The following is a 25,095-nucleotide window of genomic DNA, read 5'->3' as shown; positions in this document are numbered from 1 at the left end:
AGAGTCTAGCTATCTGCTGATGTAGCTTAGGCTTGATACTGGAGAGGACTTGCTCTCAAATCCCTGATAGGCTAGGTCTGGGCATTACCAGGTGTTGAGTTGTACAATGAGTACTTGGACACTCAGCCATGAAACTGAAGGTCCCAGGCTGATAAGACCCCTGATAGTGAGTCCCATGTTCATCTAGAAACCATAGAAACTTAGGGATCAGAGCAACTGCATGTGTTTAACCATGGAGGACAGAGCCATCTGAGCAAAGAATAAATGAAGGATCACCACTTTCACTTTCTACAGCACAGAAGAGACTGACCTTGGCACTCCAGAAAGAAGGTAATAAACACAATAAGAATAGTAATGATAGTAAATAAACCTTAGAGTACTTTCTTCCTACCAGGTGCTATTTTTACCAATTTATGTACACAAAGTCTTTTAACTATCACATCCACCCCATGAGGTGACTTTCCTTGCATGAGACAGGTACAATTATCATTATTTTACAAATGGGGAAACTGAGGAAGAGGTTAAATTACATGTCATAGGTCTCTCATCAGTTAAGCAGTGGAGACAAGATTTGAAGTTGGCTTAGAGTGTATGCTCTTAATCGCTACACGATACTACCTAGGAACATGGGAGATACCTTAGCTCTGTTTTCTTCTAAAATTTTTGAAATTTTAACTTTCACATTTATATCCTAAAACTATCTGGTATTGATTTTTTTTGTAAGTGTGAAGCTAGGTTCAATATCACCTTTTTTGGTGTTCCTGATCCATTTATTGAGTTCCTCTTTCACCCCATCATAAAAAAACCTTGCTTATATATGTAGGATTGTTTCTGAGCTGTTTATTTTACTCCACTTTATTTCATGTCTCCAAAGCCACTCTTATCATCTCCTGAACTTTCTAATAAATCTCGCTTTCTGTTAGACAATATTCCCAGTTTGTTATTTTACAGACTGTTTTGGGATTTTTGCATGTTCATATAAATTTTGGAATTAATGTGTTAATTTCTCAAAATACCCCCTTTTATTCTTTTTTTCCCCCAAGAGACCCCTTTTGGATTTTGATTTGAGTTGCGTTGTATCTATAGATCAGTTTGAGTAGAATGCCATCTTTACAACATTGTCTTTGGTGTACTATTCTCCAGATGTTTTGTTTTTTATTAATATCTCACAAGAAAGATTTGTTATACTTCTCATGCAGCTCATGCACATCTCATTTATATTTTTTCAGACTCTTGTAAATCATATCTTAAAGTATTATATTTCTATTTGTTTCTGGTATACAAAAATGTGGTTAATGTTGTATCTTATATCCAGTCATGTTACTGTATTCTCTTGTTATTTCTAATGACTTGTCTATGGTTCCTTTTGGCTTTTCTGAATAGGCAATTATTATCATGTGACTAATGAAAAATTTTTGTCCTTCATTCCAGTATGTGTGTTTTAATTTCTATTTTTAACATATTGCACTGACTAAGATCTCAAGTATATTGTGGAACAAGAATGTTGTTGTCCTATCTGTCTTTATTACTGATTTTAAAGAAATGCCTGTAATAGTTTCTAATTTTAAAACTATTCTTGCATTTCTGGGGTAGACTTGCTTATAATGTATAAACTTCTATACTCTGATGAATTTAGGTTGCTAATATATTTTGTAAGATTTTTCTACCTATGTTTATGAGTTTGATTGGCTTGTAATTTATTTCTCCTTCTATCTTTGCTTGATTTGGGAATTAGAATATATTAGACTCAAAGTCTGAACTGGGGGAATGGTCAGTCATTTTCTAGTCCTTGGAAAAAAAATTTGCATAAGATTGAAATGCTTGTTCCTTGAAGGTTTGACTGAACTTTTGCATTAGTAAGCTTATCTAATGGTTTATTTTCCAGTCTTCTGATTTTTTCCTGAAGCAGCTTTTTTTCCCCCTGGGAATTTGTTCATTTTGTCTGAATTAAAACAAAAGAAAACACCTTAGATGCACAGTTTTTAAAAAAAATAAATTTATTTTTTTAAAAAGATACTTAGATTACAAAAAATTTTACAGAAAAAAATACAAGGGATTCCCATATGCCTCATTCCCCCATGTCCCATCCTTCCCCACATTAAAATCTTCTTTCATTAGTGTGGTAATAAAGTTTTAAAAAATCTTTTATTATACTTTTTTTAAAAAAAGATACATAGATCACACAAAATGTTATATTAAAAAAGTATAAGAGGTTCCCATATACGCCACTCCACCCCACCCCACTCCTTCCACATCAACAACCTCTTTCATCGGTGTGGCACATTCACTGCATTGATGAATACATTTTGGAGCATTGCTACACAGCATGGATTATAGTTTAAATTGTAGTTTTCACTCTCTCCCAGTCCATTCAGTGGATTATGGCAGGATATATAATGTCCTGCATCTGTCCCTGCAATATCATTCAGGACAACTCCAAGTCCCGAAAATGCCCCCATATCACACCTCAATAAAGTTCTCTTATTAATCTCTAATCTTTGCTATATCTGTAAATATGGCTGCCATTCATCCCTAATATTGTTTCTTTGTGCCTTATCTCTTTTCATCTTGATCATTTTTCTAAGATGGTAATATTTCAAAGAATCAAAGTTTATCTTCATTATTTGATTTCTATGCCATTGAATTTTCGCTCTTATGTATTGTCTCCTTCCTTTTACTTTTTTGTTAATGTCTTAAATTTATGCTTATCTAATTTCTTTTATATTCTTTTTTTTTTAAAGATTTATTTCTTATTTATCTCTCTCCCTCCCCCGTTGTCTGCTCTGTGTCCACTCGCTTTGCGCTCCTCTGTGACTGCTTCTATCCTTATCAGTGGCACTGGGAATCTGTGTTTCTCTTTGTGGTGTCACCTTGTTGTGTCAGCTCTCCGTGTGTGCGATGCCATTCCTGGGTAGGCTGCACTTTCTTTTGCACTGGGTAGCTCTCCTTATGGGGTGCACTCCTTGCGCGTGGAGCTCCCCTACTCGGGGGACACCCCTTTGTGGCAGGGCACTCCTTGCCCGCATCAGCACTGTGCATGGGCCAGCTCCACATGGGTCAAGGAGGCACTGGGGTTTGAACTGCTGACCTCCCATGTGGTAGGTGGATGCCCTATCCATTGGGCCAAGTCCGCCTCCCCTAATTTAATTTCAGTCCTTTTTATTCTTACGTAAACATTTCAGGCTAAAATTTTCATTTAAAATACTGCTTTCTTTGGGCCTGTGCATTTTTACTTGAAATTTCTGTTCAATTTTGAGGTTTTTTTTTTGTTTTTTTGCAAGTGTCTTTTCTAAGTATTTGTATTATAGACTGTATTATATATTTGTATTTCTAGTATTTGTATTATATATTCTGTATGATACTAATTCTTAAAAAATTTGTTCAGTGCTACCTAAGTTGAATATATTTTTTTTTAAAAGATTTATTTATTTATTTATTTATTTCTCTCCCCTTCCCCCCACCCCGGTTGTCTGTTCTCCGTGTCTATTTGCTGCCTTTTCTTTGTCCGTTTCTGTTGTTGTCAGCACGGGAATCTGTGTTTCTTTTTGTTGCGTCATCTTGCTGTGTCAGCTCTCCATGTGTGCAGCAGCATTCCTGGGCAGGCTGCACTTTCTTTTGCGCTGGGCGGCTCTCCTTATGGGGCACACTCCTTGCGCATGGGGCTTCCCTGCGCGGGAGACACCCCTGTGTGGCACGGCACTCCTTGTGCACATCAGCACTGCGCATGGGCCAGCTCCACACAGGTCACGGAGGCCCGGGGTTTGAACCGCGGACCTCCCATGTGGTAGACGGATGCCCTAACCACTGGGCCAAGTCTGCTTCCCCTAAGTTGAATAATAAAGGGTTTTTAATTGAAAAATAATTTTGTTAAGGTTTGCTTTATGGTTTAATTTATAGACACTTTTTGTGACTGTTCCATTTATGCTTGAAAAAAATCATTCCTCTAACTGTTAAATGCAGAGTTCTGTATATTTTTATTAAGTCAATCTTGTTAATTTCATGTTTCAAATTGTCCATATTTTTGTTTCTTTTTATATTGATATATTAGTAATTGAGGGAGGTGAATTGCAAGTTCAAAAACATTGTCGTGAATTTCTAATTTCTCCCTTCTAGATCCATCAGTTTTTTTTTAATCCATCAGTTTTTGAGCCTTTCACAATATTGAAGCTATTTCCATTGCCTTCTGTCTTCTACTATTGCTATTTAGAAGCCTAATAGTTACTCCTTTGAGGCAAATAGTTTTTTCTCTACTTATTGTATTCTTTTAATGTTTGGGAGTTTTGTTATGATGTTTATTAGTATGGAATTAAAATAATTATTCTGCTTGGGTAGATTGTATTTCTTGAATCATGTCTTTAACAATGGAAAAATTATAACAATTACCACTACAAATAATGCCTCTTTTACATTTTCTCTATTCTATCTTACCGGGATGACTATTTCTTTAGATCTTCTCAGTATATTCTCCATTATCTCCCAACATCTTGTTATTCCATTTTTCTATATATTTTTCTTGAGTTGTTTCCTGGTACTATCTTCAGCTCAGTTTTTTGATTCCCTATTTCTCCTTTCAGCTGTTTGTTTTCTGCTGCTTAAAATTGTTTCATTGAGTGTTAAAATTAAAAAAAATTCTGACATACACATAGAGAAATGAAAAATAACTCATATGACTTTTTCAAATAATTCTGTCATGAACATTCTTGCACATATACGTTGATGCATATAAGCACAATTTTGGGGAAGGAATATATCTAGGAGTCAAGTTGATGGAGCAAAATAATGTACCTGGTCAAGTTTACTAGAAAATTCTAGTTTTCTAAGGTAGTCATACAGATTTGTATTCTGAACAGCAGTGTAGGAGAATTTCCATTTCTCACTTTCATCAATACTTTGTATTATCAGTGTTTAAAAATTCAGTGATTTTGATGGGTATATAGTGGTATCCCATTGTGGTTTTAACTTATACTTGCATGATTACCAACGAGTTTGAGCACCTTTCATGTATTTGTTGGACATTTGCAAGTTTCTTTAATGAAGTGCTTATTCAAGACCCTTGCCAATTTTTCCATTGATTATCTTTTTTAAAAAATGAACTTTATTTTCAGGGTATTTTTAGGTTTACAGAAGAATTGCACAGAAAGTATAGGGAGTTGCTATCTTTCTGCCAACCCCCACTCCCACAGTTTTTCCTGTTTTTAACATCTTGTATTGGTGCATTAGTGTGGACATTTGTTACAATTGATAAACCAATATAGATAGATACATTATTAGTAACTAAAGTCTATAGTTCACATTGGGGTTCATTTTTTGTGCTGTACAGTTCTATGGGTTTTGACAAATATATAATGTTAAGTATCTGCCATTCCTGTAGCATAGAGAATAGTTTAAATGCCCTAAAAATGCCTTGTGCTTCACCTATTCATTCCTTTCCCACTCCCCTTAAATCCCTGGCAACCACTTATCATTATCATTACTCTCTGTATAATTTTGCCTTTTCCAGAGTATCATATGCTTGGAATCATACGGTATACAGCCTTTTCAGGCTGACTTATTTCACTTAGCAATATTCATTTAAGGTTCTTACATGTCTTTTTTACGGCTTTATAGCTCATTTCTGTGTAACAGTCCATTGTGATAGTTTGAAGCTATATGACCCAGAAAAGTCATATTCTTATAGCTAATCCTTTCCCGTGGTCATAAACCAATTGGAGGTAGGACATTTTGATTAGGTTACTTCAGTTAAGGCCTGGCCAAAGGGGTCTTAATCATTTTGCTGGAGTTCTTTTTAAATGTGATGAATACACAGAGAAAGGAAGAATGCTATGAAGGGATCGTAACAGATGAATCCAGAGAGAGAAAATTAAGGGAAAAAAAAGAAAATTACAGAAGCATGAAGTCCAGAAAAGAAGGGAGAGACCAGCAGTTGCTGCCATGTGCCTTGCCATGTTATAGAGAAGTACAGGTTTGCCAGGAGCTGGTCTTTGGGGAGAAAGCATCACTTGATGATGCCTTGGTTTGGACATTTTTCTCAGCCTCAATATTGTAAACTTGTCACCTAATAAATTCCCATTGTTAAAAGCCAGTTCATTCTGGTATATTGCATTCAGACTAAGACATATGGATGTACCATAATTTGCTTACCAGATTATCTTTTTATATTTATTTTTGGTGACTTTCCTTTAAAATATATTCTATATTTGAACTTGTGGCTGGTTATATATGTTACAAGCAACTTCTCCCATTTTGTGGCTTGCCTTTTTCACTTTCTTAGTAGTGCCATTTAATGAAAAGAGTTGTGAATTTTAGTTCATTTAATAAATTTTTCCTTTTTGGTTAGTATTTTTTTGGCGTCTTAAGTAGTCTTTCCTACCCTCAAACCATGAATATATTCTTTTTTTTTCTTTAAGATTTATTTATTTATTTATTTATTTATTTATTTATTTATTTATTTATTTATTTATTTATTTATTTCTCTCCCCTTCCCCACCACTCCACCGCCCCGGTTGTCTGTTCTCTGTGTTTATTTGCTGCATCTTCTTTGTTCGCTTCTGTTGCTGTCAGCGGCATGGGAATCTGTGTTTCTTTTTGTTGTGTCATCTTGTTGTGTCAGATCTCCGTGTGGGTGGTGCCATTCTTAGGCAGGCTGCACTTTCTCTCATGCAGGGCGCACTCCTTGCGCGTGGGGCTCCCCTATACCGGGGACACCCCTGCGTGGCACGGCACTTCTTGCGCGTATCAGCACTGCGCATGGGCCAGCTCCACACGGGTCAAGGAGGCCAGGGGTTTGAACCGCGGACCTCCCATGTGGTAGACGGACTCCCCAACCACTGGGCCAAGTCCGCTTCCCAATATATTCTTTTTATTATCTTTTGGAAGTTCTGGATAAATTTTTGTGAAAGTTGTGAGATATGGATCAATTTTTATATTCTTCTATATGGATATCAACTTGACCTAGCATCATTTTAATAAAAAGACTCTTCTTTATCACTCTGTGGGACTAATTATATCAACTAATCAACTTTGAGTTGTGTATTATTCAGCCAAAGGGGTACTGATACAAAATACCAGAAATCGGTTGGTTTTTATAAAGGGTATAAATATTTGGAGTAGGAGCTTACAGATACTAGGACATAAGCATAAGTTACTTCCCTCACCAAAGTCTATTTTCACATGTTGGAGCAAGATGGCTGCCGTCATCTGTGAGGGTTCAGGTTTCCTGGGTTCCTCCCTTCCAGGGTCTTGCTTCTGTTTCCTCTGAGAGTTTACTTTCCAGGTCTCCAGCTTAAGGCTTCAGCATCAAACTCCAACATCAAAAACTCTCAGCTCTGTCCTTTGCAATGCCTTGTATTTGTGAGTCCCCATCCAAGGAGTAGGAACTCAGTGGACCAATCAAACCCTAATCATAACTTAATCATGCCCAGGTACAGACCAGATTACAAACATAATCCAATATCTATTTTTGGAATTCATAACCATATCAAACTGCTACAAGTTGGTTTTGAACCATCTGTTTTGTACCATTGATTCAGTTGTTTACCTTAATGTCAATATCATACTTCTTTTTTTTTTTTTTGAGGGATGAGGAGATCAAACAGCGGATTGAACCTCGTATATGGGAAACTGGCACTCAACCATTGAGCCACATAACCTCCCCTGAGTTGGTTTATTCATTTCTTTTTTTAAGGAGGCACACAGGAACTGAACCCAGGACCTCCCATGTGGGAAGCAGGTACTCAACTGCTTGAGCCACATCCTTGCCCCCATACTCTTTTTACTATTGTAGCTTTATCATAAATCTTTATATTTGGTGGTATAAGTCTTCCTTTTTGTTCTTTTTCTTCAAGAATGTCTTGGCTACTCTTGACCTTTTGATTTTCCAAATATATTTTAGAATTTACCTTGACAATTTTCATAAAAATGCCTGCTTGGATTATGATTGCACTGAATCTTTACATCAATTTGGGGAAATTAATATCTTTACAATGTTGAGTTTTCATCGCACAAGCATGTTATAAAGTTCCATTTACATAGGTCTTCTTTAATTGCTTATTAATGAATGTTATGCATTTTTCAGTGTAGAGGTATTACATGTTTCTTCTTAGATTTATTCCTAGGCATTTGATGTGTTTGGTGCTATTGAAAATGGTATAATTTAAAAAATCTTATCTTTCAGCTCTTTGTTACTTATGAATAAAAATACAACTGGATTTTGTATAATAACATTATATCCTTATGTTCTTGCCAAATTTGTTTCTTAATTATAATAAGATTTTATAAATTCATTTTTATATGAATTCTTTTTGATTCTTTTCACACACACAATCATGGTATCAATTTTATGGTGGCCTCATCAAAAGAGTTGGAGATGTTCTTTTTCCATTTTCTGGAAAAGTTTGTAAAAGTTTGGAGAAAGTCATTGGTAATTTAAAGTTTTTCTTTCATAAGCCACTTAGTCTGACAATCTCTGTCTTTGAGTATTTTATTTATTTATGTATTTATTTATTTATTAATTAAAAGATTTATTATTTATTTATTTCTCTCCCCTCCTGTCCCCCAGAGTTGTCTGCTCTCTGTGTCCATTCGCTGTGTCGTTCTTCTGTGACCGCTTTCTATCCTTATCAGCAGCACCGGGAATCCGTGTTTCTTTTTGTTGCAGCATCTTGTTGTGTCAGCTCTCTGTGTGTGCGGTGCCATTCCTGGGCAGGCTGCACTTTCTTTGATGCTGGGCGGCTCTCCTTATGGGGTGCACTCCTTGCGCATGGGGCTCCCCTACGCGGCGGACACCCCCGCGTGGCACAGCACTTCTTGTGCTCATCAGCACTACGCATGGGCCAGCTCCACAGGGATCAAGGAGGCCGAAGGTTTGAACCGTGGACCTCCCATGTGGTAGGCAGACGCCCTATCCATTGGGCCAAGTCCGCTTCCCTATTTCATTTATTTTTAATGTAATTACTGAAATATTTGGGTTTAAATCTACCATACTACTATAGGATTTTAAATAGTTTCTTCTATGGACTTTCTTTTTGACTAGTTTTATTTTTGAATTTTTAAAAATTAGAGCAGTGGTAAGTGTATAGAAAAATCATAGAAAGTACAGTTTCCGTATAACCCTTCCCCCCACATACACATGCAGTTTTCCCTATTATTAACATGGTGCATTAGTGTGGTACTTTTGTAACAATTGTTGAAACGATAGTATTATAAGTAGTCTATTAACTTAGGCATAACTAACTTACATTAGGGTTCACTTTTTCGGTCATACAATTCTATGAGTTTTTTCCCCTTTGGTTGTAACTTACACACAACCCAAATTTCCCCTTTTTATTCCTTTTCTAACATACAATTCAGTGGTGTTAATTACATTCACAAAGTTGTGCCTCCATTACCATCACTCATTGCCACAACTTTTCCATCACCCCAAATACAAACTCTGTACAATTAACTCCTCAATTCCCTCTCACACCTGACCCCTGGTAACCTGTATTCTAGTTTCTGACTTTATGAATTTGCATATTCTGCTAATTTCATATAAGTGAGATCATTGCAGTATCTGTCCTATTGTGTCTGGCTTATTTTATTCATTGTGATTTCTTCAAGGATTATCCATGTTGTGGTATGCATCAGAATTTGATTCTTTTTTACGGCTGAATAATATTTCATTGTATGAATATATCACATTTTGCTTAACCATGTATCTGTTGATGGGCACTTAGGGGGTTGTTTCCATTTTTTAGCAATTGTGATTAATGCTGCTATGAACATCAATGTGAAAATACCTGTTTGAGTCCCTGCTTTCAATTCTTTTGGGTAAATACCTGGAAGTAGAATTGGAAAAATACCTTTCTGAGTAATTACCAACTGTTTTCCACAGCGGCTTCACATTTTACATTTCCAATAACAATGAATGTGTGTTCCTATTTTGTCACATCCTCTCTAACACTTGTAATTTTCCATTTTTAATAGCTATTCTAGTGGGTATGAAATGGATTCTCATTGTTGTTTTGATTTGCATTTCCTTGATGGATAATGATGTTGAGCATCTTTTCAGTTATTTATTGGCCTTTTTAATATCTTTTTTGGAGAAATGTCTATTCAAGTATTTTGCCCATTTTTAATTGGTATGTTTTTTTTTGTTGTTGAGTTGTAGGATTTCTTTATAAATTCTGGATATTAAACTTTTATCAGAATATGGTTTCAAAATGTTTTCTTCCAGTCTATTGCTTGTCTTTTCACTTCCTCAATAATGTCTTTTGATATATAAAAGTGTTTAATTTTGATGAAGTCTCATTTACCTATTTTTTTCTTGTGATTTTGGTATAAAGTCTAAGAAACCACTGCCTAACATGAGGTCCTGAAGATATTTCCTTATGTTTTCTTCTTGGAGTTTTATAATTTTAGTTGCTATATTTAGGTCTTTTATACATTTTGAGTTAATTTTTGCATATTGTGTGAAGTAGAGGTCCAACTTCATTCTTTTGGGTATGGATGTCCTGTTTTCCCTGAACAATTTGTTGAAGAGACTATTCTTTCTTAATTGCATGGACTTGGCACCCTTGTCAAAAATCAATTTGCCATAAATGTTAGGGTTTATTTCTGAAGTCAGTTAGATTCCATTGGCCTATATGTCTGTCCTTGTGCCAGTACCATATTTTTTTGTATACTGTGCCTTTTAATACGTTTTAAAATTGGGAACTTTGAGTCTTCTAACTTTATTCTTCATTTTCAAGATGTTTTTGTCTATTTGGGGATCCTCACCCTTCCATATAAACTTGATGATTGGTTTTTCCATTTCTGCAAATATTATTGTTGGGATTTTCATTGGGATTGCATTGAATTGTAAATCGCTTTGGGTAGAATCAACATCTTACAATATTAAGTTTTCCAACCCATGAACTTGGAATGTCCTTCCATTTATTTAGGGCTTCTTCGATTTCTTTTGGCAGTGTTTTATGATTTTTCATGTATAAGTACTTTACATCCTTGGTTCAATTAATTCCTAGATATTTTATTTTTCAAATTGCTATTTAAAAGGAATTTCCCCTTAACTTCTACTTCAGATTTTTTATTACTAGTATATAGAATCACTACTGATTTTTGCATGTTAATCTTGTACCCTGCCACTTTGCTGAATTTGTTTATTAGCTCTAGTAACTTTGTTGTGAGTTTTCCAGGATTTTCTATATATTGTATCATGTTATCAGCAAATAGGAAAAGTTTGACTTCTTCCTTTCCTATTTGAATGCCTTTTATATTTTAAAAATAATTTCTGGGCATTTTATTATTTTGGTAGTATTTTCATTGGGATATTTTCCCATCCAAATTTGTATCAACCAAAAAACCAAAAAAAGAAAAAGAGAAAAGCAAAACATCAAAATAAAATATATTAAAAATTTTGAACTATAGACACAAGAAAACTTCACCTACATCATATTTAGTGTTGGTGATTTAATCGTGCCCCCTGCAGAAGGCATAGTCAGGTTTCAATCCCTGGTGCTATGGGTATGGTGAACCTGTTGTAAATAAGATCTCTTCAAGACGTCATTTTTGTTAAGGTGTGGCCTACCTGAAGCAGGTTGGGCTTTAATCCTGATTAGTGGGTCCTTTATAAGCGGGGAGAAAGTCAGAGAGATAAGCCACGGGGAGCATCACAAAGCCAGAAGTCAACAGAACCTAAAAGATTGCTCAAAATTGCCAACCAGTCAGAAGATAATAACCTAGGGTGGAAGCAAGCCTTCTAGCCTCTGAAGTCATGAGCCAATAAATTCCAGTTGTTAAGCCAACCCATTGCATGGAACTTGTTTTAGCAGGTAGGAAACAAAAACATATACCATTGTAGAAATTAAAAAAAAAAATTCCAGATGCATTTTGATAAAAGAAAATTTATACACTTATCTGTGCATTCTTTCCTCATGACATAGCTTTTGTTCTTCTTATTTAGAACAGATAGCATGTCCAGCATATAAATTGAAATAGGAAAAATAAACACTTCCCACATTGACACAACACAACCTGCTTTTGGATCATATAGTCTTTGATCAGAAGGCTGAGGGAAACCTTTGTCATGACACAAACTGCAGGTGGTGGTGTATGTTTGCTAAATGTCCCCTAAAGGAAGTGACTTGGCCCAGTGGTTAGGGTGTCCGTCTACCACATGGGAGGTCCGCGGTTCAAACCCCGGGCCTCCTTGATCCGTGTGGAGCTGGCCCACGCGCAGTGCTGATGTGCGCAAGGAGTGCCCTGCCATGCAGGGGTGTCCCTGCGTAGGGGATCCCCACGCGCAAGGAGTGCACCCTGTAAGGAGAGCTGCCCAGCGCGAAAGAAGGTTCAGCCTGCCCAGGAATGGCGCCGCACACGGAGAGCTGACACAATAAGATGATGCAACAAAAAGAAACAGATTCCCATGCCGCTGACAACAGAAGTGGACAAAGAAAGAACACGCAGCAAATAGACACAGAGAACAGACAACTGGGGTGGGAGGGGGAAGGGGAGAGAAATAAAATAAATAAATAAATCTTAAAAAAAAATGTCGCCTGAAATAAAAGCTTTATTCTTCTGGGAAAATATATACTGGGGATAGAGAACTACTGACTGATAAAGTACTGTGGGACAGTTGGTGGAGGTAATGCAAATTTTTGGAAACCATGTCACCACTTTGCTTCACTGTTTATGGTGGGAAATTAAGTAGGTCATGAAATAAATGGGGCTCTGGCTCTGAATCCCAACAGTCCTCAAACTCCTGAGTATGTTTACAATTTCTGTGTGTTCTGAATGTCAAAGGCAATTGGTAGAATTTTCTTCCTCCCTCCCTCCCTCCCTCCCTCCCTCCCTCCCTCCCTCCTTCCTTCCTTCCTTCCTTCCTTCCTTCCTTCCTTCCTTCCTTCCTTCCTTCCTTCCTTCCTCCCTCCCTCCCTCCCTCCCTTCCCTCCCTTGTGGTTTGCTTGCTGCCTGCTCTCTGTGGTCATTCACTGGGCATTCTTCTGTGTCTGCTTGTCTCCCTTTGTTGCATCATCTTGCTGTGCCAGGTCTCTGCAGGTGTGGGCTGGCTTGCCTCCCATATGGTAGATGGGAGGCCAATGAATTGAGCCACAGCTGCTTCTGAATTGGTAGAATTTTTAATGTTAGCCTTTGACGAGAGAAGCAAAGATTTTGGGGGTAAGGAATGCCATGTAGAAGTGACTACAATTTCTCCCCTCACTCTCTGCCAAATTAAAAAAATCAAAAGCAATGCTGTATTCCTGGAGAAATTGCAGAGTCTGGTGTTTATATCAAACACTTGGAAGATGTAGATGTGAAAAATATTGATCAATATTAGTTTAGTAGATTTGATATTCAGTTGAGGAATGCTTGCACCAAGCAAATGCAAACATGATTGCATTGAACTGGGAACTGAGAATGACATCAAAGCATTTCAGACTGCTTATATGACAAGGAAAACAGACAAAAAAGCGGTTTTAGCTTTGTTTAGGGTGATTTACTCTATTAAGGGAAAATTTGTTAATGTTTCACGATAGGGGAAGTGAAGATATAAATGAGGTTTCTGGAACATCTAATTGTACTACTTTATTCAATGATAAAGTTTAATAGAAGTTAGAAAACCTGGAAAACAGAAATGTGAGGTAACTAGTCAGACCTATTTATTCTTCAGGAATGATAATTTGGTTTATCCCATGGTTAAAATTTCCAGATTATCTGAGTAATATATCATTACTCAGTTTTCCTGCTGTGCTAGTCTATGTGTTGTTAGAGGGAGCCAAAGAGACATTATTCCTTCTTTTAAGGCTTTGACAGTAAAGTTATATAAAGAAGTTTAAACCTGATTTAATAGCCAATGGGTAGTGGATAAGTGCCTGGGTTTGGCTAAGTACGTTTCCATTGTGAAGAGTGGGATCATGGCCGGAAGCTGGAGTAAAAGGAGTCTGAAGGAGCTGGTTCCATGTCCAACAGGGTAAACATTTTTTCTTCTGCGCACCAGCAACATTGTCCCAATTAGGGCAAAGCTGGGTGGAGACAGGGGTGAATGTGAGAGGGCTTGAGTTATGAGAGAGGAACAAATATGTCCCAGAGTGCTGGATCCCTTTTGTTCTGCCCTTGTGTGTTCAGAAGAAGGGCTACTTGATGATACTATTATGTAAGTATCGGGTTCCCAAAGCTCCTGTATGGTCACATGCAAGCGTGGGAGTGAATGTTCTGAACTACCTGTCCCCAGGGAGAGAAGATGAGATGTTCCATTCCAGTGCAGTGCATGGGGTCCAAGCTGTCAGGTGGAAAATGATGAGGGGCATTAACTCTCTGCTTTGTTTCTTAAGGAAAGATGTTTGAGAGAAACATGGAGTACCCAGTGAACCTATTAGCAGTCCATCAAAATGAAGAAGGAGTCTACTTCAGAACAGGTGTGAAATGGCCCCAAGGGGACAAGCAGCTTTGGTGAGCAGGTAGAACACACTCCCAGCCCATGAAAAATACTCTTCTTGTGTTGTCACAGAATTTGAAACACACAAGTAAGGCTTCACTGAGAATGCCTAAAGGCAGGTGACTAAAGTTGAAAAAATTGTTGCCTGATTTGCACAAGTCTCTTTTTTTATAAAAAAAAAAATTATTTATTTCTCTCCCCTCACCCCGGTTGTCTGTTCTCTGTGTCTATTTGCTGGGTCTTCTTCGTCTGCTTCTGTTGTCGCCAGCCAAACGAGAATCTGTGTTTTCTTTTTTCTTTTCATTGCGTCATCTTGTGTCAGCTCTTCGTGTGTGAGGTGCCATTCCTGGGCAGCTCTCCTTACGGGGCACACTCCTTGCGTGTGGAGCTCCCCTACGTGGGGGACACCCCTGCGCGGCAGGGCACTCCTTGCACGCATCAGCACTGTGCATGGGCCAGCTCCACACGGGTCAAGGAGGCCTGGGGTTTGAACCGCGGACCTCCTATGTGGTAGATAGATGCCCTAACCACTGGTCCAAGTCCGCCGCCTCTCTTTGTGGGCGAATTGGAAATGAGCTGCTTCGGTATTTATTGCTCCATTGCCCTGAACAACAGTGGAGAATGGAAAATTTCCTAGTGGGCAAAACTTAAGGATATTTCCATCCTTGTTTACTCTGTGTTGCAAGGTGATGGAAAAAGTGATTAGAGAATTGGTAAGAACATGTCTTAGAAAAGGTCAGTGCAAATGGAACTTTCATTATGACACATATAATTGCTCAAGAATAATTTGTTGAATAAATGGACCTGTAACATGAGATTCTTCATGGTCCATGTCATTGTTCATCAGAAAAGCTCGAGAGCGGCGGACTTGGCCCAGTGGTTAGGGCGTCCGTCTACTACATGGGAGGTCCGCGGTTCAAACCCGGGGCCTCCTTGACCCGTGTGGAGCTGGCCCATGCGCAATGCTGATACGCGCAAGGAGTGCCCTGCCATGCAGGGGTGTCCCCCTCGTAGGGGAGCCCCACACTCAAGGAGTGTGCCCCTTAAGGATTGCCGCCCAGCGGGAAAGAAAGTGCAGCCTGCCCAAGAATGGCACCGCACACATGGAGAACTGACACAAGATGACGCAGAAAAAGAAACACAGATTCCCGTGCCGCTGACGACAACAGAAGCGGACAAAGAAGACGCAGCAAAATAGACACAGAGAACAGATAACCAGGGTGGGGGGAGGGGGAAAGGGGAGCGAAATAAATAAATAAATCTTTAAAAAAAAAAAAAAAGAAAAATGGTCATGAGTCAGTTTAAAATATTAAAAAAAAAAAAACATTGGAGTGCAAATATCTGTTTGATTTCCTGCTTTCAAATCTTTTGGGTGAATACCTTGATGTATTGCCAGGTCATATGGTAATTCTATTCCTAACTTTCTGAGGAACCACCAAACTGTCTTCCACAGGAGCTGCACCATTTTAAATTTCCACCAACAATGAAGGAGTCTTCCTATACCTTCACATACTCTCCAACACTTGTAAGTTTCCATTTCTTTAAATAGTAGCCGTTCCTGTGGGTGTGAAATAGTATCTCATTGTGATTTTGATTTGCCTTTCCATAATAGCTAATGCCGTTGAACATCTTTTCTTTTGCTTTTTGGGTATTTGTATGTCCTCTTCGGAGAAATATCTATTCAAGTCTTTTGCCTGTTTTCAAAATGGGTTGCCTTTTTATTGTTGAGTTGTAGGATTTCTTTATATAGTCTGGATATTAAACTGTTATTGGATATGTGGTTTCCAAATATTTTCTCCCATTGAGTATGCTGTCTTTTTAACTTTCATGCTGAAGTCCTTTGATACAGAAAAGTTTTTAATTTTGATAAGGTCCTATCTATCTATTTTTTCTTTTGTTACTTGTGCTTTGGGTGTAAAGTCTAGGAAACCATTGCCTAACACAAAGTCTTGAAAATGCTTCTCTATGTTTTATTCTAGGAATTTTATAGTACTGATTCTTATATTATGATCTTTGATCCAGTTTGAGATAATTATTGTTTATTGTTTATGGTGTGAGATAGGAGACCACTTTATTCTTATTTTTCTTAGTTTATTTTTTTAAACATGTTTAAAACTTTTTTAAGAAAGAAACTTAGATTACATAAATGTTACATTAAAAATATAGGGGATTCCCACGTGCCCCGCTTCCTAGCTCTCCCACATTTTCCCACATTAACAACATCCTTCATTAGTGTGGTACATTTGTTACAACTGATGAACACATTTTGGAGCATTGCCACTTAGCATGGATTATAGTTTACATTGTAGTTTACACTCTTTTCCACACATTTTTGTAAGTTATGACAAGATATTTAATGGCCTGTATCTATCATTGCAATGTCATTCAGGACAATTCCCACGTCCTCAAAATGCCCCCAAATTACACTTATTTTTCCCTCTCCCTCTCCTCAGAACCTCACTTCCAGTGGCCACTGCCTCCACATCAATGATAAAAGTTCTTCCATTGATGGACTAACAATAAGTCTATAGTAGAATAATAGTAAGTCTACTCTAGTCCACCATTCATTCCCTAATCCTGAGGATTCTGGGATGGTGATACCCACTCCACCTCTAATTGAGAGGGGGCTTAGATCCTATGGGGCAGATGGATTACCTTGTTTGCAATGGCAGACTCTCTCTGTTCCTTGAGATGGTTGTTGTCAATCATCATCTTCTTGTTAGTTGTCTTGGGTGAGTCCAATGAACTGGAGAGTACGTGTTGCAAATCTGTGGACTTTCAAGGCCTAACTGTCACATGGGCAGCCCAAAGATTTAAGTCTCTTGGATGTATACCTATCAACTCTAGCACTATCTATAAATTCAAATAGAAGGGGCAGAAGAACCATATTTAGGGAAACCACAAATAAGTCCAACTCTGTCACATTGGGGAGTATAAATTCCAATGGAGGGTCCACAGGCAGGGTGTCAAACTCCTGAGCTATCTGTCCTGCCTAAAGTGTCTGGATGTCTCCAGAGCCCTCAGGAGCCCCACTATTTGAGGCAATATTTACTGTGGCAGTTAATGAATTCCTGCTTAGACATGCTTAAGTGTAACCTCTGGGATGACCTCCTGACTCACTTTGAAGTCTCTTAGCCATATAAACTCTTTTGTGTTTACCCTTTCCCCTTTTGGTCAAGGTCTATTTCCAGTTGCATTGCTAGTTGGTGCTTGGTAGTAATCCCTGGTGCCAGGGAGGTTCATCCCTGGTAGTCATGTCCCACACTGGGGGGAAGGTAATGCATTTATATGCCGAGTTTGGCTTAGAGAGAGGCCACCCTTGAGTAACAAGGAGGCTCTTAGGAGGTAACTCTTAGGCATCCTATAATACTAGGTTAAGTTTCAATTTCAAAAGAAAAGGTTCATTAAGTACAGTCATCACTATTAAGGGCCCGTCAATGGTCTATCTTCCTTTACTAGTCACTGCCCCTCTACTCAGGAATTATTGCTGTCCCATTAGAGACTGTGACAGAGCTCCCCAGGATGGAAATTCAATATTCTTTTGTTTTTTGTGTGCGTCTCCACCCATTGTGACAATGCCTCATGGACACTTAACACATTCATATGCTTTATAGATATACCCCAGGTGAACATCCTCCCATGCATCCCCCATCACTGACACCCTGCACCAATGATCCTTTTCTGCTACAGTTGTAACCCTTCTGTGATCCAAAGCTTCTACAAAATTGAAGCCAACAAAATAACCAAATACAATTAATAGGAAACTGATATAATAATGATAGTTTAAGAAATATTGAATAAAAAACAAAAATTTTAAAAAAGTTTGAAATAAAAAATAAAAAATTTTTTATATTATGTCTTTTACCATTGTAAGATCTGTTGCTTATATGTACAGTGACATTTTCTTCTGTTTATTCCCCCAGTGCCTTATTTTTTTCATTTTGTCTTCAAAGAAGCTTTAGGTTACAGAAAAGTCACACAGAAAATATAGGTGATTCCCATTTACCCAATATCCTTCCCTTTCCCCCCTTTCCTCTATAACATTTTACATGTCGATGGTACATTTGTCATTTGATGTATAAATATTGAAGCATTGTTACTAACTATAGTCAATGATTCACATTATGGTTGACATTTTGGATCATACACTTTTAGAGATTTTGATGAAGTTTTTTTTTTTTTTAATTGACTTTGTAATAATATTACATTAAAAATATATATGTGAGGTCCCATTCAACCCCACCCCCCCACCCCCCCTCTCCCCCCCCAACAACACTCGTTCCCATCATCATGACACATCCATTGGATTTGGTAAGTACATCTTTGGGCACCTCTGCACCTCATAGACAATGGTTCACATCATGGCCCATACTCTCCTCCATTCCATCCAGTGGGCCCTGTGAGGATTTACAATGTCCGGTGATTACCTCTGAAGCACCATCCAGGGCAGCTCCATGTCCCAAAGACGCCTCCACCTCTCATCTCTTCCTGCCTTTCCCCATACCCATCGTCCACCATGTCCACTTTTCCCAATCCAATGCCACCTCTTCTATGTGGACATTGGATTGGTTGTGTCCATTGCACCTCTATGTCAAGAGGAGGCTCAGATTCCACATGGATGCTGGATGCAATCCTCCCATTTTCAGTTGTAATCACTCTAGGCTCCATGGTGTGGTGGTTGTCCTTCTTCAACTCCATCTTAGCTGAGTGTGGTAAGTCCAATAGATCAGATTGTAGGTGCTGGAGTCTGTTGAGGCTCAGGACCTAGCTTTGATGAAGTTTGATATGGTTTGCATCCATCATTGCAAGATCATGTAGAACAATTCTATCACCCCCAAAATGTCCCATGTTCCATTTATTCTATTCTTCTCTCCTTCTCCCCTCAGAACCACGGTAACCACTAAGATGAACTCATTGAAGGGTAAGATTCATAGTTACTTGCATCAACATTGAGGGCTTGACATAATGGCCTGTCCTCCTCTATTAGGCATGGCCTATGCTCTCAAGACTCCTGCCCCTCTATGTGAAATCATAGCAGGACTCCCTAGGATGGGAGTCCAATACCTTCTTGCTCATTGTGTGAGTCTCCACCCACTGATACAACACACTATGACAAGATGAACATTACACACTCCCTAGAAGTCTGCCCCAGGTGCGCCCTGTCCAACATAAACCAGTAACCCTCTCCTGCCATACTTGCTGGAAGAACATTCCCAATGTTGTAGTTTCAACCACATACCCACAAATCCCCATAGTTCACCTGCTCCCTCCCTCAATCCTCCCCCCAGTTCCATGAACAGTCCAACCCACCCTCACAGACCAGCACTACCCAGCCCAATAGGATCACTGTACTACTGTTATACCCATCCACTGTACAACTACACCTTTCCACCTTATCATAGATTTTGCCCCTATGGGCATTGACTTACAGCCTTCTCCTTTACTGTCTCCTGTAAACCTATCTTCCAGAGTCTAGCTCTGTGAGTCTGATCAATTTGCTTAATTCATATCAGTGAGATCATATAATATTTGTCCTTCAGTGCCTGGCTTGGCTTGCTTCATTCAATGTAAGGTCTTCAAGATTCATCCATGTTATCTTGTGTGTTAATATTACGTTCCTTCTTACAGCTGAATATTATTCCATAGGATGTATATATCACAATTTGTTTATCCATTCATCTGTTGATGGACATTTGGGTTGTTTCCAACTCTTGGCAATAGTGAATAATGCTACTATGAACATTGGTGTGCATATATCTGTTTGTGTCCCTGCTTTCAATTCTTCTGGGTATATACCCAGCAGTGGGATTGCTGGATCATATGGCAGCTCTATAGTTAGCTTCCTGAAGAACTGCCAAACTGTCGTCCACAATGGCTGTACCATTCTACATTCCCACCAGTAGTGATAAGTGTTCCCACTCCTCCATAACTTCTCCAACACTTGTAGCCCTCTGTTTTTTTAAATAGCTGCCAATCTAATGGGTGTAAGATGATATCTCATTGTGGTTTTGATTTGCATATAGCTATGATGTTGAGCATCTTTTCATGTACTTTTTAGCCATTTGTATTTCTTCTTTGGAGAATTGTCTATTCAAATCACTTGCCCATTTTTAAAATGGATTGTCTTTATTTTTGAGGTGTAGAATTTCTTTATACATGCTGTATATTAGGCTTCTATCAGATATTTGGTTACCAAATATTTTCTCCCTTTGAGGAGGCTGCCTTTTCACTTTCTTGACAAACTCCTTTGAAGTGCAAATGTTTTTAATTTGGGGGAGGTTCCATTTATCTATTTTTTCTTTTGTTGATTGTGCTTTGGGTGTAAAGTTTGTGAAACCATTTCCTAATACAAGATCATGTAGATGCTTCCCTACATTATCTTTCGAGATCTTTATGGTCTTGGCTCTTATATTTATATCTTTGATCCATCTTGAGTTAATTTTTGTATAAGGTGTCATTTTTTTGGATATGGCTATCCAGTTCTCCAAGCACCGTTTGTTGAAAAGGCCATTCTTGGCCAGTTGAGTGAGTGTGGTGGCTTCGTCGAATATCAGTTGACTGTATATGTGGGGAACCTATATCAGAACTCTCAATTTGGTTCTATTGGTCAGTATGTCTATCCTTGTGCCAATCCCATGTAGTTTTTTTTTTTTAGATTTATTTTATTTATTTCTCCCCTCCCGCCATTCCCCCCATTGTTTGCTCTCTGTGTCCATTCGGTGTGTGTTATTCTGTGTCTGCTTGTATTCTCACTATGTGGCTCTAGGAACCGATCCTGGGACCTTCCTGAGTGGGAGAGAGGCAATCACTCTCTTGCACCACCTCAACTCCCTGTTTTACTATGTCTTTTTTTTTTTTTTTTTTAAGATTTATTTATTTATTTAATTTCCCCCCCTCCCCTGGTTGTCTGTTCTTGGTGTCTGTTTGCTGCGTCTTGTTTCTTTGATCCGCTTCTGTTGTCGTCAGCGGCACGGGAAGTGTGGGCGGCGCCATTCCTGGGCAGGCTGCTCTTTCTTTTCACGCTGGGCGGCTTTCCTCACGGGCGCACTCCTTGCGCGTGGGGCTCCCCCACGCGGGGGACACCCTTGCGTGGCACGGCACTCCTTGCGCGCATCAGCACTGCGCATGGCCAGCTCCACACGGGTCAAGGAGGTCCGGGGTTTGAACCGCGGACCTCCCATATGGTAGACGGACGCCCTAACCACTGGGCCAAAGTCCGTTTCCCACTATGTCTTCTTATTTTCTCTCCTCTATGTCTCTTGTTGTGTCATCTTGCTGCACTGGCTCTCCATGTTGGCTGGGACTTCTGTGTGGGGCAACTTTCCCACACTGGGTGCCATTCCCACGCAGGGAGGCACTCCTGGTGGGGTGACATTCCCACTTGGGCCAGCGCTCTGCATGGGCCAGCTCACTGTGTGTGCCAGCTTGCCCTGATGAGGAGGCCCTGGGCATCGAACCCTGGGACCTCCTATATGGTAGACAGGAGCCCAGTTGGTTCAGCCACATCTGTTTCCGAATACCATGTAGTTTTGACCACAGTAGTTTTGTAGTGTATTTTGAAGTCAGGTGGCATGATTCCTCCAATTTCATTTTTCTTTTTCAATATATCTTTGGCTATTTGGGGCCACTTGCCCTTCCAAACAAATTTCATAGTTAGCTTTTCCAATTCAGTGAAAAATGCTGTGGTAGTTTTTACCAGGATTGTGTTAAATCTGTAAATCAGTTTGGGTAAGAAAACATCTTAGCGATGTTTAGTTTTCCTATCCATGAATAGGGAATATTCTTCCATTTATTTAGGTCTTCTTTGATTTCCTTTAACAATGTTGTGTAGTTTTCTGCATACAAGTCATTTATATCTCTAGTTCAATTTATTCCTAGGTATTTGATTCTTTTAGTTGCTATTGTAAATGGAATTTTTTTTCTTGATTTCCTCCTCAGTTTGCTCATTTTTGATGTACAGAAATGCTACTGATTTTTGCACATTGATCTTATAACCTGTCACTTTACTCAACTCATTTATAAGATCTAGAAGCTTTGTTGTAGATATTTTTAGGATTTTCTATGTATAGGATCATGCCATGTGCAAAGAGTGAAATTTTTACTTCTTCCTTTCCAATTTGCATGCCTTTTATATATTTTTCTTGCCTAAGTGCTCGAGCAAATACTTTGAACACAATGTTAAATAAGACCAGTGAAAGTGGGCATCTTTTTGTTGTTCCAGATCTTTGAGGGAAAACATTTAGGATTTCACCATTGAATATGATGTTAGCAGTGGGTTGTTCATATATCCCCTATCATGTTGAGGAAGTTTCCTTTTATTCCTATATTTTGAAGTGTTTTTCTCAGGAAAGGGTGTTGTATTTTGCCAAATGCTTTTTATGCACCTACAGAGATGATCATGTGATTTCTTCTCTTTCAATCTGTTTATGAGGTGTATTACATTGATTGATTTTCTTATGTTGAACCATCCTTGGATATCAGGGATGAAACCCACTGGGTGATGGTGTATAATTCATTTGATGTGTTGCTAAACATGATTATCAAGTATTTTTTTTTGAAGATTTTAGCCTCTAGGTTGATTAGAGAGATTAGTCTATAGTTTTTCTTGCTTGTGGCATCTTTATTTGGCCTTTATTAGGGTGATGTTGGCATTATAGAATGAGTTAGGCAATGTTCCCTCCACTTCTATTTTTTGGAGGAGTTTAAGTAGGATTGGTGTTAGTTCTTTCTGGAATGTTTGGTAGAATTCACCTGTGATGATGTCTGGTCCTGGGCTCTTCTTAGTTGGGAGGTTCTTGATGACTTATTCTATTTCATTACTTGTGATTGGTCTGTTGAGTTAATCAGTTTCTTCTTTTGTCAATGTCAGCTGCTTGTGAGTTTCTAGGAATTTGTCCATTTCTTCTAAATTATCCATCTTGTTGGCATACAAATTTTCAAAGTATCCTCTTATGATACTCTATTTCTGTGGGGTCAATGGAGATAGCCCCTTCCTCATTTCTTATTTATTTACATCTTCTCTCTTTTTTTCTTTGTTAGTCTAGCTAAGGGTTTGTCAATTTTATTAATATTCTCAAACAACCAGCTTTTGGTTTTATTTATTTATTTTCTAGTGCCTTCTTATTTTCAATTTCATTTGGCTCTGCTCTAATCTTTGTTCTTTCCTTCTTTCTACCTGTTTTGGGGTTAGTTTGTTGTTCTTTTTCTAATTCCTCAAGGCATGCAGTTAGGTCTTTGCTTTTAGCACTTTCTTCTTTTTAAATATAGGCATTTATGGTTATGAATTTCCCTCTCAGTACAGCTTTTGCTGCATCCCATAAGTTTTGATACATTGTGTTGTCATTTTCATTCATTTCAAGGTAGTTACTGATTTCTTATGTGATTTCCTCCTTGACCCACTGTTTTTCTAAGAATGTGTTGTTTAACTTTAATATCTTTGAGGATAATCTGGTTCTCTGCCCTTTATTGATTTCCAGCTTCATTCCACTGTGGTCAGAGAAATTACTTTGTATAATTTCAGTTTTTCTGAAATAATTGAGAGTTGTTCTGTGGCCTAGAATGTACATGGAGAGTGATCCATGTACATTCAAGACGAATGTATATCCCACTGTATTTGGGTGTAGTGTTGTGTATATGTCTATTAGGTCCAGATCCTCTAATGTATTATTCAAAGTCTTTGTTTCTTTATTGATTCTATCTTGAGTCTGTTAAATGGTGATAACGGTGTATTAAAGATCCCCACTGTAATTGTAGAGGCAACTATTTCTCCACTTAGTTTTTCCAGTGTTTGCCTCATGTATTTTGAGGTGCCCTGGTTAGGTGCATAGATGTTTACGATTATGTTTTCTTCTTGGTAGCTTATCCCTTTTGTTAATATATAGTGGCATTCTTTGTCTCTCACAATAGTTTTGCATTTAAAGTCTATTTTGTCCGATATTAGTATAACTACTTCTGCCCCTTTTTGGTTATTGTTTGCATGTAAAACAATTTTCCAACCTTTTACTTTCAGCCTCCTTGCAGCCCTGGGTCTAAGGTGTATTTCCTATAGATAGTATATAGATGGGTTATATTTCCTTATCCATTCTGCCAACCTGTGTCTCTTAATTGGAAAGTATAATCCATTAACATTCAGTGTTATTACTGTCAAAGAATTACTTATATTAGCCATATTTTCTTTAGGTTTGTGTATGTCATATGTTATTTTTATTTATCTTTTTATTTTTTTAGTTGTTCTTACACTGTCCTCCAACTCTCTCTCTGTCCTGTTTTTTTCCTTTCAACATGCAGAACTCCCTTTAGTTTTCTTGAAGGGCAGGTTTCTTATTGATAAACTCTCTTAATTTCTGTTTATCTAAGAATATTTTGAACTTTCCCTCATTTTGGAATGACAGCTTTGCTGGAAAGAGAATTCTTGGCTTGAAGTTTTTTTCTTTTAGGAGCCTTCTTGCTCCTGTGGTTTCAGATGAGAAATCAGCACTTATATGCTATGCTTCCTGGTCATGTGTGTCCATGTCCCTCAATAGTGTTGGGAAATTTTTGCCATTATTTCCTCCAACACACCTTCTATCCCCTTTCCCTTCTCTTCTCCTTCTGGGATACCTGTAACATGTATGTTTGTGCATTTTGTGTTGTCATTTAAGTCCCTAATTCCCTGCTGGGAGCATTTTTTCTATCATCTTATCTAT

General features: G+C 38.3%; 1 protein-coding gene across 1 annotated transcript in view; it reads left to right on the top strand.

Moving 5' to 3' along the window:
- The first annotated feature begins 14,311 nt into the window (after positions 1-14,311).
- LOC101425455 (WAP four-disulfide core domain protein 10A) overlaps positions 14,312-25,095 on the top strand; it is a 50,153-nt gene continuing 39,369 nt past the window's right edge. The window contains exons 1-2 of the transcript XR_009183317.1: positions 14,312-14,390; positions 15,864-15,935. The gene's annotated coding sequence lies outside the window, so the exon portion shown is untranslated. The remainder of the gene's footprint in view (positions 14,391-15,863; positions 15,936-25,095) is intronic.

Source organism: Dasypus novemcinctus, chromosome 24 (genome assembly GCF_030445035.2).
Source record: "Dasypus novemcinctus isolate mDasNov1 chromosome 24, mDasNov1.1.hap2, whole genome shotgun sequence".
Lineage (NCBI taxonomy): Eukaryota > Metazoa > Chordata > Mammalia > Cingulata > Dasypodidae > Dasypus > Dasypus novemcinctus.
Note: the sequence above shows the minus strand (reverse complement) of the source record. Positions and strands in the feature narration are given on the sequence as shown.